Source organism: Brassica napus, chromosome C3 (genome assembly GCF_020379485.1).
Source record: "Brassica napus cultivar Da-Ae chromosome C3, Da-Ae, whole genome shotgun sequence".
NCBI classification, from domain to species: domain Eukaryota; kingdom Viridiplantae; phylum Streptophyta; class Magnoliopsida; order Brassicales; family Brassicaceae; genus Brassica; species Brassica napus.
This window is the reverse complement of record NC_063446.1, coordinates 23786995-23803238: the sequence shown is the minus strand read 5'-3', so window position 1 is coordinate 23803238 and position 16244 is coordinate 23786995.

Genomic DNA, 16244 nt, shown 5'->3' with positions numbered 1-16244 from the left:
AACAACTTTTGTTGTTGAGGATGCTTGACAAATTTTATACATAAATATAAGAACTGACAATTTTAATTGTTATTGGTTTTATATATAAGAAGAAGAAGAAGGGAACAATAATGTTGGATGAATTTTACCGCGCGCGGATTTAAATTTTCGGTTTTTGGTTATTTATTCAACTAAATAATGTATTTGTAATATTTGATGTATTATATTCACCAAGTAAATAATTTTTTTGGCATCTTAAGCCATCTATTTACGATGAATATTCGATATCATAAAAAAAATTGAACAAATAGAAGTAATTAGAGAATTGTAGACGATATATAAAAACAATGGTTATTAATGTAAAATATGAAGGAATATTATATTATGACTTAGTATGGCATAAAAGATTATAAATTAGTTATACATGTTTAAAGAAAATAAAATGATTTTTAAACTTTTATGAAAAATTTAACATATAAAAAAAGGCGATGAATTAGTCATCAAATTGTAAATAATTTCATAATTTAATTAATAATAAATTATTTATAGTGTTTGTTTTTCGTCAAGGTAATTATTAAATGTCCATAACATTAATATGTTAAAAAGTCATATTATGAAAACCCATGTTGTAACCGTTTTTTCCGGGAAGTGTAACAAAAAAAAATTACATTTAACTCTTCGTTTTGTTTAAGTTTGTGTAGGTAAAAGATTAAAAAAAATCTCTCTATCTTTTTCAATGTTCAATTTGAAGCTTATTATGCGGAAATCATAGGCAAATATAGGCAATTGGTTGGAATATCTATATCTTTATATTCTTATGAATTTTAAATTTATTGTTTCCTCTTCTGCAAGCAAATCAATTACCGAAGTAAAAGATCAATTGGTTGGAATCAAATCTATTCTTATAATTAGTGTAATTATGGTTACAATTTCTATATTTAATAGGTACATTAAAGATGCGACATTGAAGATATTCTGTTTTGATTAATAGAAGATATTGAATTTTGAGTTTGTATTTATTGATTTGTTTTTTTATAAAGCTTAGAAAATCAATGGGATGATTGGTTGGTTGATACATCCTATAAAGAAAACGAAAACTATAGGTGGTTTGAATATTGTACATTGATCGATGCATGATGTAAGTTGACTATATAAAACTTGAACATGATCATTTCAAACTAAAGTATAGATAGGTTATATGCATTTGTTATATTGTAGTTAATATATTTTAAATATTACATAAGTCAAGTGATTAACGTTTTCGTAAAAATAAAATTCAAGTTCATTATTGGGCCGTACGTAATAAGCTACGTTAAATATGATGTATTTTTAGGTTTATTTAATGACATTAAGTTTAAATTTGATTAAGAAAAACTTATTAATTTAACTGAAAAAGACAAACATTAAAATAGGTAGGTTCATTTAATGATATTATGTTTAAATTTGATTAAGGAAAACTTATTAATTTAATTGAAAAATACAATCATTAAAATAAGTATTTTAATTTTATTCTCAATGGCATGGAAGTGTAAATAAGTTAGAAAAATTAGGGGTATTTTTTAATGGGTAAGGTAGGTCGCTTCCACTATATGCTGTGGATAGAGCTATCTTGGGCCAGCTTTCAACCACCAGTTGGTTCCAAGGCAAATAATTTTAATGAACTATTTAATCTTCTAGTTGAAATTTATTGAGGTTTTGATTTTGCTATAAAGCTCAACTTAATGTCTCTAATTCAGGAGACGCATGTGCAGCACTTCGGTGAGATGGTGTCATAGTATTTACTATTTAAGCGATATTTTCATACAAATTCATAGTTGTGTGTAACATGAAGGAAAATAACTAATTTTGCGATTGTTATCTTAATTCACATCGTGCATCTTTAACGATCACCCAACTTTGACCGTCTTTGGTTAAAATAATCATCATACTAAGCATATATAATAGATACACGCGTATGTCTCAGAACCTAATCTAATATTATGGAGCCATAAATATTTTAAATTAATGTTAATTAAGAAGTATTTTGATAACTTGGAAATCATACGATCTAGGCCTCGGCGTTCGGGTATCCGTTGGCATTCGGGTCGGGTTTTTCGGGTTTCGGATTTTCGGGTTTACGCTTCTAGGTCCCATACTAAAATTTTATTAGTACGGGTCGGGTTCGGATAATAACACTTCGGGTTCGGTTCAAAATTGTATTGCATCATAAAACCCATAAAGTAATCATATATCGTACGGATTCGGGTTATATCGGTTCGGTTCGGATATAACCAAAGTAAAAATTTGAAGTAAAACATAAAGAAAAACATCTAAATTAAATAAAAATTAATATATCACATATAAAATTGATAAAATAACAATAAAATGTTAAATCAAACATGAAAACAAACATCATTTGTAAACAATATGTATTGCCTTATATATAGTAGACTTTTTATTTCAATGAGCAAATTATAAAATATTTATTTATAACTAATTGTGTACTTAAAGCATTTATTAGAATTTTAATATTTATTATAATATATAATATTACCACAAATATTGAATTTAATAATTGGAATACTTATATATATTTCAAAACATTTATATTGACTATTAATTTCGGATTTTTCGGGTTACCCGTTCGGGTTCGGTTAATAACACTTCGGGTTCGGATATTTTTTGTACCACCCTACAAAACCCGTTCGGGTATTTTTACGTTTCGGGCCGGATAACGGATCGGGTTTTTCGGTTCGGGTTCGGTTCGGATTTCGGGTTCCGGGTTTTATGCCCAGGCCTAATACGATCCATGTATAATAATTTTAAAATTTTTGAAAGTCATTTGGCTGTGCCTAAACATGGTGCAATATGTTCATGATAAGATAATATTATTATTTAAAAAAAAAACTGGAAAAGAGTAAAACAACTAATATAAGTATAAAAAAAAAAAATTAACCAGTGGTGGTAGTCCAGTGGCGCTTGAGGGAATAAACTCAATACGGTGAACCCTGGTTCGAACTCCGCTGGCCACACGGATATGAGCTATTGCTTTCGGCTCATTTGAATGTCAAGGAGAGGGTCTATCCGTGGGCTGTACCTCCACCCGGAGGTTAAGTCTGTGTTTTTAATAGACGCGGGTTTAACCCAAAAAAAAAAGTATAAAAAATTTAAATGACTAATGGTTCGATCATAACTAACGTTTAGATGTAGTTACATTCTATACGGACCAACATTTACAAACCGTGCCGCAGGTCCCGTCCATGGCTGCCTCAGAAGTCAATTAGTTTTCTCCAACCTAGTAAGAAATCAAATTAGATGTACAAACAAATATATAAGAAAAATAAAATAGAGTTGTTTAGGAACCTTGTGGCTAGAACCCTCTATTAGGGGTGTCCTGAGAATCATTTTCAGAGGTATTTTAGACCATTATTTTTCTTGATAAAATTATTAAGTTTCTCTGTTGTTTTTTCGTCTTCTTTATACTATAAGAAAACCAACCTCGTGACGAAAACTGTTGTCAGCTTAAATTTTTCTTTGTCAGATTATGTAGTAATCTTTTTTGTTCTCCATCCACTTTTCAAGAAATCGCTATGCGTTGAAGCTAAATGTGTCTTCATGGCATGTATTATACTCATAGCCTTTTTAGGTTTAGCTTCTAAGAACTAAGTGACGGAATGTCCCAGTGTCAAGAGATCTTTATAGTCAAAATATCCTGATTCCTGAGATAGCCTTTATCTTATCTTGTACGAAGTACGAACCATGCTTACACGTGCAGGTTTTGAATCTTTTGACAAGTGTGTAAAATCACGATTCATGTTCAGTTAAAAAGAAAACATATATCATCAACGGTTTCACATGTAAAGTTTTTTTTAATCCTGCATACTTGTCGAGTTGTCGTTTTATAGTTTTGTCATTCTACAATACTCCTAGAGCTGTAACTGTGACAAACTGACAACTGTCACCCAATGTGTAACTTTATATATCTCTTTCCTATTCTCAGGTATGGTCTTTTCGAATATATTCAAGCTTGAATTGGAGTAGTTTATATAATTAGCAGACCCTAACCAGGAACATACATTTATAATGAAAATAGATATGGGCATAATGTGATATAATAATGATAATACTCTGATGAAAATAGGAAACTGTATACAGACCAACAAAAAGACCAAACATATACGAACTAAATGTATCACGTGTTAGGTTTGATCTGAAGGCCAAGAGACGAATGCGAAGAGACGTGTTGTCGACGAAGTTTGTTAGTAGTCGAAATCTCAAAACACGTTATATAAAGCAAATGTGTCAACACCTTTGACTTGATTTTTTGGAAACTTTCTCTCGGAAGTAAGTATCAGAATAAAATTTTCGAATTTTTATTTGTGAGAAAGTAATGAATCTACCCATTTGCAGACGTGAAACACATGTACTTCAAAGTTAATTAATAATTGACTACTCCACAAGGAAATAGGCAATAGTCCTATGAAAATCGATACCACATAAGAATTACCGCTCGTGTAATGACAAGGACTAGAGATATTATTTTTTGATGAATCTGAACGTTTCATAATTATGAAATTAAAATGCGAAAATACCAAAAAGTAAACAATGGCTTTGATTTATATCACGGGGGCTGGAAGGTGATGTTACTCCACATGTTTCTGGTAGATAGGCATGAGCACAGATCAAATATCCGAGTTTTTGAAGGTATTTGTGATTTGTTTCGTACGTTACAGATATCTAATTTATCGATTTGCATTGCTTCAGAAAAATATGGATATACGTAAAAACGGATATCCGAAAAATAAATAGATATTTGCGGATATTTACGAATACTTACATATATCTCATTCATTTAGATTAATAAAAATAATCTTAAAAATTCAATACAAATTTGTTTTGTAAAATATTTTTTTGCATGATACATAAAAGGGTTTTTTGCAAATATGACTCAAAACTTGAAGTCAAACACAAAACTAACTCATGTTTTTTTTTGAACTTTGACTAGCCTATTTCAACCCCAAAGTTCACATTATTCATGAAAATGCCATCACTTTTTTTCCTTTTTTTAAATGCATATTTTACTCTATCACTCTCATCTTACTCAAGTATTCACAATATTGCCATTGCCATCAATACACCAACTACCATGAACAACCAATTTGAAGCTCTTAATACACCTGAAAATCGATTTACACTCTTTCTTTCTCAATTCTTATGAACCAAAAACAACATCTCTTTACTTTCTCTCCATATTCATCCAAAAAAACCAAGATTTTGATTCTAAAATTTTTATGCTTCATAGAGCCATTGAAGCTTACAATTCTTGGTGGGTAACTTTTGTTTGAGATTTTGGGTGCTTGGAGAAGACTTTTGTGTGCTAAACAAGTTATCTCACAGGTTGAAACTATGAAATTAGTTTTTTTTTCCATATCTGTTCATCCAGCAACTTCCGGGTAAGTCGTCTGGCTGTAGACGACTTACATGGAAATCTTCTGGTCAATGCAGAGTTAATTTTGCAATTGACTTTTAAATGTGTTTTTCTAGACGACTTACGTGTCGTCCATCTTTGTTTGTTAACAAAAAAAATCGAGACTTAAGGTAAACAGGTTAGTTTTTCATTTGACCGGATTGTTTCAGAAATTTGACTTTTCCTGGACGACTTACATGTAAGTTGTCCAGTAGAAAATTAAAAAATCAATATTTTGTTATACCTAGACGACTTCCATGTAAGTCGTCTCAGGTTAGTTTTGCAATTGAAAAATAAAAGAAAAAAAATTATTTTTGTCTAGATGACTTACACGGAAGTCGTCCATCAGAAGACTTCCACGAAAGTCGTTCATGATTTTATTTCAAGATTCTGGTCAAATCTTGCTTATCTTGGACGACTTCCATGTAAGTCGTCCGACGACTTACATGTAGGTCGTTTAGAAAAAAATAATTTTTTTTGTTTTATTTTTCAATTGCAAAACTAACCTAAGACGACTTACATGAAAGTCGTCTAGGTATAACAAAATATTGATTTTTTTTTAATTTTCTACTTGACGACTTCTATGTAAGTCGTCCAGGAAAAGTTAAATTTCTGACACAATCCGATCAAATGCAAAACTAACTCATTTTCCCTAGACAACTTACTTGGAAGTCGTCTCGATTTTTTTTTAACAAACAAAGATGGACGAGTTCCATGTAAGTCGTCTATGTTAAAAATCAATTGCAAAACTAACTTAAATGGACGACTTCCTAGAAGTCTACCAGACGACCTCCGTGGAAGTTGTCTGCGTCAATGTTTAATAAACATTCATTTTCTCTAAAACTATAAAGACTTTTTAATATTTTTTTTGTTAATTCATGTATATTAGTCAATATTGGGGCTACTGAATGAAATTTATAACTTAATTGGTGATATTTATAAGGTTACCAACATTCATGCTTAATAAAGTTTCTAGCTAATTGAGAAGACTTCCGTGGAAGTCTTCTACGTTAGTTTTTGTAAATTTGTTAAGTAACTTTAAGATATGTTTATTTAATTTTCAAAAGTATTAAGTAACTTCAAAAACATCAAGTAACATGGTTTAATGTGTCTTCTCAGATCATAAGATATACTCTTTACTTATATATCTAATGAAAGTGTTCTAGCTTTGAACTTATGTAATGTTTTATCTTTTGTGAATTTGACTAAGTTTTCTTGAGAATTCTTCTCCCTTAGTTGTAATAAATTTGATTAATTTTTTTGTGTTATTGTGTTTTGCTATTGAAGTAGTATCAATAACTTCAATTATGTCAAGTAACTTTGGCAAGATAATGTTGTCGAAAATGAACATATTTACCAAACTTTTTCATTAATATCTCTTCAAATTTACAAAAAAGTCACAACTAAAGGAGTACACATGCAAATCACAAAATAGACCACAAACAAAATTATTATAGATCATTCATTAACAAAGACAAGCTTAGACTTCACTTGATATGGAAGAAGACCCCGTCAGAAGACTTCCTGGAAGTCGTCTGGAAGACTTCCTGGAAGTCGTTCGGAAGACTTCTTTGAAGTCGTCTGGAAGACTTCTTGGAAGTCTTCTAGCGCATTATATTTTAGAAGACTTCCGAGAAGACTTCCCATAAGTCTTTCAAAGTCTGATCCAGATCTGAAAAACATGTATATCAAACCTAGATCTGTAAAACCTGCATATTGTATCAAAAAACGTTCAAATGGCTTAAAACAGAGAAAATAAGTGGAAAATTAGATAGACATACTTTTATAGAACACACAAAGTACAAGTGGAAGATGAGAACCATCTGATTAAAACGTGCAACAAAAAGATAGATTGGTGAGAAAGACATGAGACAAAAATGAAAAATTCATATAAAGTTTAGTGTTTTCAAGTCAAAGAGATTAGAGTGAGTTTGAAGAGTTTTAGTTTGGGAAAAAAAATGAAAATATGAATTTTATGCAACAGGAGGTTACCAAATGAAGAAAAATCAACATAAGAACTTACCAAAACGTTCAGATCTACTATGAAAGGAGACATGGGAGAAGACTCCGTCAGAAGACTTGCTGGAAGTCGTCTGGAAGACTTGCTGGAAGTCATCTGGAAGTCCTCTAGCCCAGAAGTCTTCCAGATCTGAAAAACCTGCATATCCAAATTCAGATCTGAAAAACCTGCATATCCAAATCCATATCTGAAAAACCTGCATCTCCAAAAATGTTCAAATGGCTTAAAAACAGAGAAAATGAGTGGAATATTAGATAGATCTACCTTTATAGAACACACAAAAATACATATCTAAAATTATTAAATCTTCCTTTAAATGAGTGGAAGATGAGAACCATGTGATGAAAAACCTGCAAAACAAGATAAATTAGTAAGAAAGACATGAGACAGAAACAATAAATTGATATAAAGTTTGATGTTTATAAGTTCAAAGGGATTAAAGAGAGGTTTGAGAGTTTTAGAACGAGGAACATACCATTTTTGTTGCAGCCATTTGAGAGGAGAAGAGAGAATGTGTAAATGTTTTTTTATATAAGAAGACAAAAATTCCAATAAGGTTAAATATTTTTGATCAGAAGACTTACTAGACGACTTACTTATAAGTCGCCCAGAAGACTTCAATATTTTTAGCGGGAAACTAAAATATTTTTAGTGGGAGTTAGAAGACCCTAAACATAACCCTTAAACTAAATTAACTAACTAAATACTTCATAAAATCAAATTAAACTTAAAAGTGTTTACTATACACAGAAATAATCACATGTAGATATAAATTTAATTTTTCAAAAAAACATTTAAGCTTTCCAAAATCTAACCCTAAGAATACATACAATACTACAACATATGTTGCCAAACCCTAGACCAAAGAATATCATGATTCACTACTTTCACTCATCTATGTTGAAAACAATTCAATGTTATTATATCTTAATTTATATCACTTAAAACTGTTTATAATTACATGATTTTAATTTTCCGTTTATCAAAATATTTTTTACAAAATTTATAAATTATTTTTAGGATCAACTATACCAGACGACTTCCATGGACGCCGTCCAGAAGACTAAACAGAATCTCACAAGACTCAGAAGACGTAGCGAGGATATATTCATAAAAATGAGTTCTGTTTTTTTGTTTGGTCACAAGGGGCTGGTTGTAATTTCACAAGGCTTTTGGATTACTTTTGCATTTGATTCAAGTTTGGGTATACTTTTGCAATCAAAATCAAGTTTTGAGTCATATTTGGTAAATCGCCCTATATAAAATAAAATTTTAAAAAGTAATGAATCTACATATTTTGTAATTTTTAAAAAATTTAGTTAACAATTATAATAACACAAAACTTAAGAAAAAGTTATAATTGTCGTATTTTTTTCTCTTTTCTTTTCTATGTAATATTTTTATATAAGTAATAATGTGAATAGAATTTATCAAATCATATGTTAGAATAATTATTATATAATTTTATACATTTAAAACTTTAAATATAATCAAGATATACATGTATTTATATATTACCGGATCAGAGCAGATATCCGCTTCCCAAAATTTTAATATTTGTGATTTGCTTCGATTTTAATGGATATTGATTTTTAGTATTTTTTTGCTTCGAAAGTTTATGGATATTCGGAATTTTCGGATCGAAACGAATAACGCATCAAATCAAATTTAACGGATAAAACCTTAGTAACACATGCATAAACCTTAGTGAACTTCTCAAGCTTTCGATTCTCTATCTTATTTATCTATGAAATTAATTAACATAATTTTCCTTGAATTAACATAATTGGACTAACGCATATTCGAGCTGAAGTCAAAATTCCCAAAACTTGTTCTTGATATGAGTAAAACTGTTCGTCTGATGTAAACTCTTACTGTAGTTGTATTAAAAACTAATGATAAAGTATGCATTTTCTATTTTATTATAAATTTACATTACTAGTTGATAACATATTGACAACTAAGAGAGAGATACTCGGTAAGCCGAGATGTATATCCACAGTTGGAGTCTTTGGATTTCATATCCAGAATTGGGTCGCAAAACTTTCAGTACAAAGTTATGACATCTCCATGGTATATATCGACGTGTCTATATATCATATTAAAGAAAGGTTTGTAGTATTTGGTTAGGTACAAATGCGATCAACTTTTGAATTTATATCCATGTACATATATACCCTTGGTTACAAGGACACCTACCCATACATACGCATAAGTGACAAATAGCAAAATATCTACACATCGCATGACCCCGTTCTTTTTTATGATAAGGTTGTGATTTTTGTGGTTCTTTTTTTTCATCTCTTACATTGATTCAGTATGTTGTCCAAAAAAAAAACAGTGATTCAGTATTATATCGAGTAAATTCACAAGAACGTAGCTACAATGTAGATGATTTATTAACAATTTTACAAGAGACAAGCAAATGTCGAGCAATCATATTCTATAATATCAACCTAAAAGAGTTAAATCCATAAAATTAGTTGGCAACGAGCGATAGTATGAAAGTTAGGTGATGACAAAAGTTGCTATATTGCTTCAACTATATTTTCATAAATTTATTTGTCTGGATGAAAACCACAAAATTTTAAAAATATAATTTTGATTGGTAATATGTAAATAACGGGATCCTATATTTAGACCAAAAACGGGATCCTATATATTTTTACTTATGAAATATATTTTTTTTTTACAAATTCCACCTATTAAATTATACTTGATCGGTCATCTGATATATTTGAAAGAACCCTATCAGCCAGCTATTCATAATTTACATAAAAGAAAATTACGTGCTTAAAATCTCTCTAAAAAAAAAAAAGACAAAGACATCAAACTGATCCATGAAAGTAAAATGGAGTGTATTTTAATTTTATCTTCAGACCAATGTTATCAATGTAGCCCATATATTAATACTAAAACAACTTCTGCACAAACACACGAATCAAAGCCTCGTGTTTCATCGTAGCTTTAGCTAAAATTTCCCAAAAGCAAATTCAATAGTATTTTACTAGGTCAAACCCACAAGAGAAAAAGAAAGTCAATCCCAAGGATCAAGAAATGAGAAGTGAGAGGAGAATGCTTTATTGGGTTTGCTAATAACTAATAAGAAATGAAGCAGACTGAAAACATCTGGTTTTGTCCAAAAAAGAAGGAAGTCAGATTCCAAAACTGCGCACCTACATTGTTTAATACTCACTCACACATACATTCATGTTTTTACTGTTTATACACAGTCAATAATTTATACACAGCTCCATGTTTTAATATTTACCCATCTCTCTTTTGTAGTCTATCGTAGACTTTCACTTGTGTCCCCCTCATGCGGCAACATCCTCAGCAACTTGATTTACTATATACAATAATACAAATCATAAGATATTTGTTAGGAGCTGGTTTGTAAATTATTTCGATACAATACTGAAGCGAAGGGACCAGCAATCTTTTTAGCTGATCAGAACAATCTTACTAACGTGTGTCTTTGTAAGAAAATCCAACTTTTACTTTTTCAGGAGGGAGTGTAGCGGATTATGTATAAATAACTCGAAGAGTGGTGCACAAAGTTCAAGTGTTTGTGTAAAATGTTCGACAAGACATTGACTAAAGCATTCCGAACATGTCAACAAAACTACAATTCTAAAATTGCAAAAAGCTGCTAAACGGTGGAATAGCATTTAACACGCATTCTATACCAAACATTTTTTTTCTTGAACACCAAAGAAACCAAACCTAATGTCAACCATCGTATGGAAACTATAGAACTAAATCAAACTAACAAATTCTTATTGTATATTCTTAAAAACATCCTTATAAGACAGTTTTTCCAAATGAATCTTTAGACTTCATTGTACTAATATGTTTAAAATAATATAATTATGTATTTAATTTCTTGAAAGTTCCGCTGCTAAGAGGCAATTATCTTTTTATATTTTTTTCTCTCTTATTTTCAAATTCTAATTAATTTTCTTGGAGAGTTTATCCGATGATGATATTCTTATTTCAACTCAATCCACGAGTAAATGTGTTAGCACCACATCTAACCATTTGGAGCTTGTACTAGCTCTATCTTTCCAAACTTAACTTTCTTGAGTGCTTGTTTATATAAAGCATCAGTATATGGCCCAACCCAAGAAAAGCTGAACAAAATTAGCAACAATAGCAAGGGACGAACTGCAGCTCTTCTTGGTTGTCGTGCCTTCCAATTCTCGACTTTCCGTGGAAGAACATAGGATTATTGGGCCCTAACTTTACAAACCCAAAGCCCAGGAGACGCGCGATTCTTATTTTTAGGATCATATTTGCCTCTTCAATTTATGTTGACACGAGTTAATTACTTGGCACTCAAAATATTTGCGTGTTTAAGTATAGGCAAATAAGAAGATAGTGATTAAGAGTAAAGAAAGATTGTTGCGCATAGGTAACATGTGAAAAATAGTTGTGTGTTATGAAATAACTTATAATTTATAGTATCTAGAAATTTAAATAAGAGTGGAATTTAATACCCGTAGGAAGCAAATAACACTAGTATAAGGGAGATAGCTTATTATAAGGAAGAAAAAGAAGATGTAATGGTTCTTTGATTATAAACTCTTGTTCTTGTTTATGGTGTACAAAAGAGTGAGATGAGTGATGGTATTTATAGTGAACAACAATACATAAAATAACAAAGATGGTGCTTAATTTGGTAAATGAGTGGGTGATCATAGTGCTTGATGAGTAGATGATCATAGTGCTTGAGTTGGTAAAGGAGTGGATGATCATAGTGCTTGAGTTTGGTAAAGAAGTGGATGATCATTTCAATGCTTATCTTATAACACTACCCCTTGATCATCCATCTTGTATTACGTGGTGCCTCGTTAAAAACTTAGTCATGGAAAACCCAATGGGAAAAACCGTAGTAAAAGTAAAAAGAGTACAACTACGTAAGCTCCCCCTCGAATGAGTAGTCATAGAACCTTTAGAACAATGATAGATTTTCATCTCTCAAATTGTAACATTCTCTTTGGGTGTCTATCTTTTGTATGTTCTTTGTTGCCTCGTTAAAACCTTGTCATGGAAAAACCCAATGGGATAAAAAAAAAACCATGATAAGATAAAAGAGTACAACCACACTTACTATCATATTTCTTTCTCTGGAAACAATATCTTCAGGATATGCATTCCAATCAACTCTCTTCAGAGAATTAAGCTTAAGAGAATAAACTCTATTCATTTCTATTATGATATCTAGGGCCTTTAGACTTCTTGTCCATAATTCTCTTTTGACTTAGACAATAGTTTATTGGTCTATTTGGATTTCAAACCAAATTTCTTACATATAATCGTATAGAAATTCGTCTCGTACATACGAATTATTCATTTGTAACTATAGAAGTTACTATTATGATTTTCTTTCTTTTCATATGAAATTACATCTTTCAGTAATGAAAAAGATTAATAATTTTCTTAAATAACACTCTTACGTATGGTATTTCAGGACCAAACATATACGAGCGTCTTAAATAAAATACTTTAAGGATCTTTATGATAACATCTCAGTTTTAGATCTCCAGTTTAGAATACATAAAAACAATATAGTATTGTCAAGAGTTTTCTTCCAAAATATAATTTTTCTATAACTCTTCAGGAGTTTTGATTATATTCAAATCATGATTCTATTGATTTATAATCTCTTGATAAATACAAATGGATACATTTGTTAACCTTATAATATTTCATATATCCCATAAAATAGTTTGTTTCAATTCGATCGAATATGCAGAGTTCCCGGGAACATGATTTTGATATCATCAATCCTTCATGGATTATACTTTCAGGGATTAACATTTTTCAAGTGGATTGTTTTATTCAAGTTCTTCCTTTATTACCAGACTATAAGGAACTTGAAACTAGTTGCATCTACCATATGAAATTATGTCTCTTCACAATCAATTTCATATTGATCATTCTTTGTGTGCAACGGTTCATTTACATCTCACTTGTTTTACACCTTTTAGTGTATGGACTACTGGTCCAAATACTTCTCTATTTCACAAGAAGTTTATATCTTTGTCTATTGCATCTTTCTGATTTGGCCAATCATTTCTTTGTGTACACTTTTCAATAGACTTTCTTTCATGATCCTCTTTCTCATTTATTATATCAACTGCTACTTTGCATGTATAATATCATCGACGTCAATTTTCTTATCGGTTCCATTTTGTTTCATACATGACATAACTTATTGAGATCTCTTCATTTGTCTCAGGTACCTGAATTTTCGTCAGTCATGTTTAATTTCTCTTCTGGAGATCATACAAAACTATATTGCCTCGTTTTGACCATTATCAATATATGCTCCTTTTCATTTACGAGGATTTATCTTGGGAACCAATCTGTCTACCACGCTGCAGGCGTGACTAGCAGTTTGATATTGTTCTTGTAGAACATTTATTCTTATTGGAGCATTTACAGCTGGTATATGTGACTTGATCACTATATTTATATGGGTCGTGTCTGGCAACTGCTTTAGTAAGTTTTGAAATGAATTATCTTTTGGACTTCTATTTCACATTGTGTTTAGCCCGAGGATCAATGATAATTCATTTCAACTTATTTTCTTTTCCAGCTGTTTATTTTCTCCCCCTTATGTTGGAAGTACTAACTCACTTTTAGAATTCATGTATAGCCTTACTTATAGTTTTCGGGGATGGCTCTGGATTCTTAAGTGTCAATAGAGATTTATATCCAACATATATTTCCAACCTCATTTGAAAACACATCTTCATTTGAAGCTCTGTGGCGGAGCAACATCCAACATTCTTAGATGAAAATGATTGGTTTCTGATTCTATACCAATGATGGGGAGAACTAGTGAATATTTATTGGCTTGATGCGATCCAATGTTGCTCAAAATGTTTAGCACTTATCTCAGTGAATGTGCTATAGTCGTTAAAGACTTTAAGAAGTGAATTCACCAATATTATAAAAATGCATAGTGGGTGATCAGTCCACTAACATCTTCGTTATTTATGCCAATATCTTATTTTGGCTGGTGAAAACCATATTACCCTTTTATCTTATGGGTAAGCAACATATGTCAAATCATTCGGAAGAATCTTCGGGTTCTTATATGACTATGCATATGACCTATATATTCGCATTATTAATGAACCAAAATGGTCTAACTGATTCATGCCAAATGTAAACTTCTAGTTTACTATACATTTATCTTCATTATACTAATCTTTGTGTAGTACAATATATAAGAGGCTGTAGATAAAAAATACTTATACTGCTTTGAGAATTATTTCTGATTGAAATGTATATATCATTTCGTTTGCTTATTGTCTCAACATAAGTGTCTCAAAATCTCATGGATTTACTTTGAGAAAAATTCATCAATCTTAGTTTTAGTGTAAACATAATCTTCTGGATGTTTGACTTATCATAAAAAGTGAGATTCTTTAACTCTTCCCCTCGAGATGATAATACTACAGGTTTATCAATCTCGAATGTATCTCATTTTCTTAATCAACACCATATCCTACATGGGTTATGTATTTTTCGTAGATCCTTTTAACTTTTGATACTTATAAAAATACAATACCTTAAGAACTTTAAATTGCATTCTTAAGAACTTTAAATTGAATTTTTATGTGCAGTAATACTATGTACACTTCTGGAGCATCATATAGATCCTCTTTTTAAGCATTCTATAAGTTTTTACTACCTTGTATTGTACACACAATAAATTTTCTTTCATCTTCAGATGAATTCATAATTTCTTTTCTTTATTACCATGTTTATTTTCTCAACTTTAAGTGAGAGTATGAGTTCTATAAAGAAACTCTTTGGACCTTGACCTCATTTATGCTCACGTCTAAAACCACTTTTATGTTCATTTTCTTGACCAATGTCTAAAATATAAATGTCATATTCTCTTCAGGAGAATGAATCATAATCAACTAGACGTGACTTATCAATAGATATTTTTTAATATATATGCATCATAAAAAATTTATTGAAGAAATTTTACTTTTAAACTTAACATCCAACATAGTTGGCTTTATTTACAGACTTCAGGTCTTGTAATCTTTAAATGCAAAATACAAAATGAGCTTTAGGTAATCACTTCAGGTGATAATACCTTTTTATATATATTATTCTCCAAAACTTATGGATCTTTTAGAGTCAAGCTTTAAACTTAAAATCCTCAATATAAATGGTAATAAAATCAAAATATTTCAAATATATATAAATATGTATTAAAAAGGTGTCTTATTATATCAGAAAATAAATAAAACTTTCATAGTAATTATTATATAGACTATATTATTACTCTCATGCTTTTTAACAAAGTTTAACCTATCAATCAATTTAATGAACAAATTTATATCACTGCCAACTTCATGCAAATTGATTTATCTAATCAAGTTTGTTAAACTTGTATATAAAGCATAAAAATACTTATCTTATAAACAGAAGTATATCGGCGATGAAAGTTTCAGCTGTTCACGTTTCTGAATTGGCTGATAACTTGTACATATCTTTCCGAGAGAATACACAATCCTGAAAACTTTAAATTTTGCTCATATAAACATGGCCATTACATTAGTAAATATCAACATATAATCCAAATTCTTTTATGATATTAGACCAAAGACTAATCGACTACAAAACTAACCGATTACAAATAATTTCTTTTATGATGTTAGACCATGAATCATAAAGTATGTTTCCTTAATACCATTAAACCATGAAGCATATTAAAGTATAATAAGCAAAATTTAATTCATCAAATAACTATTATTCTTACATATA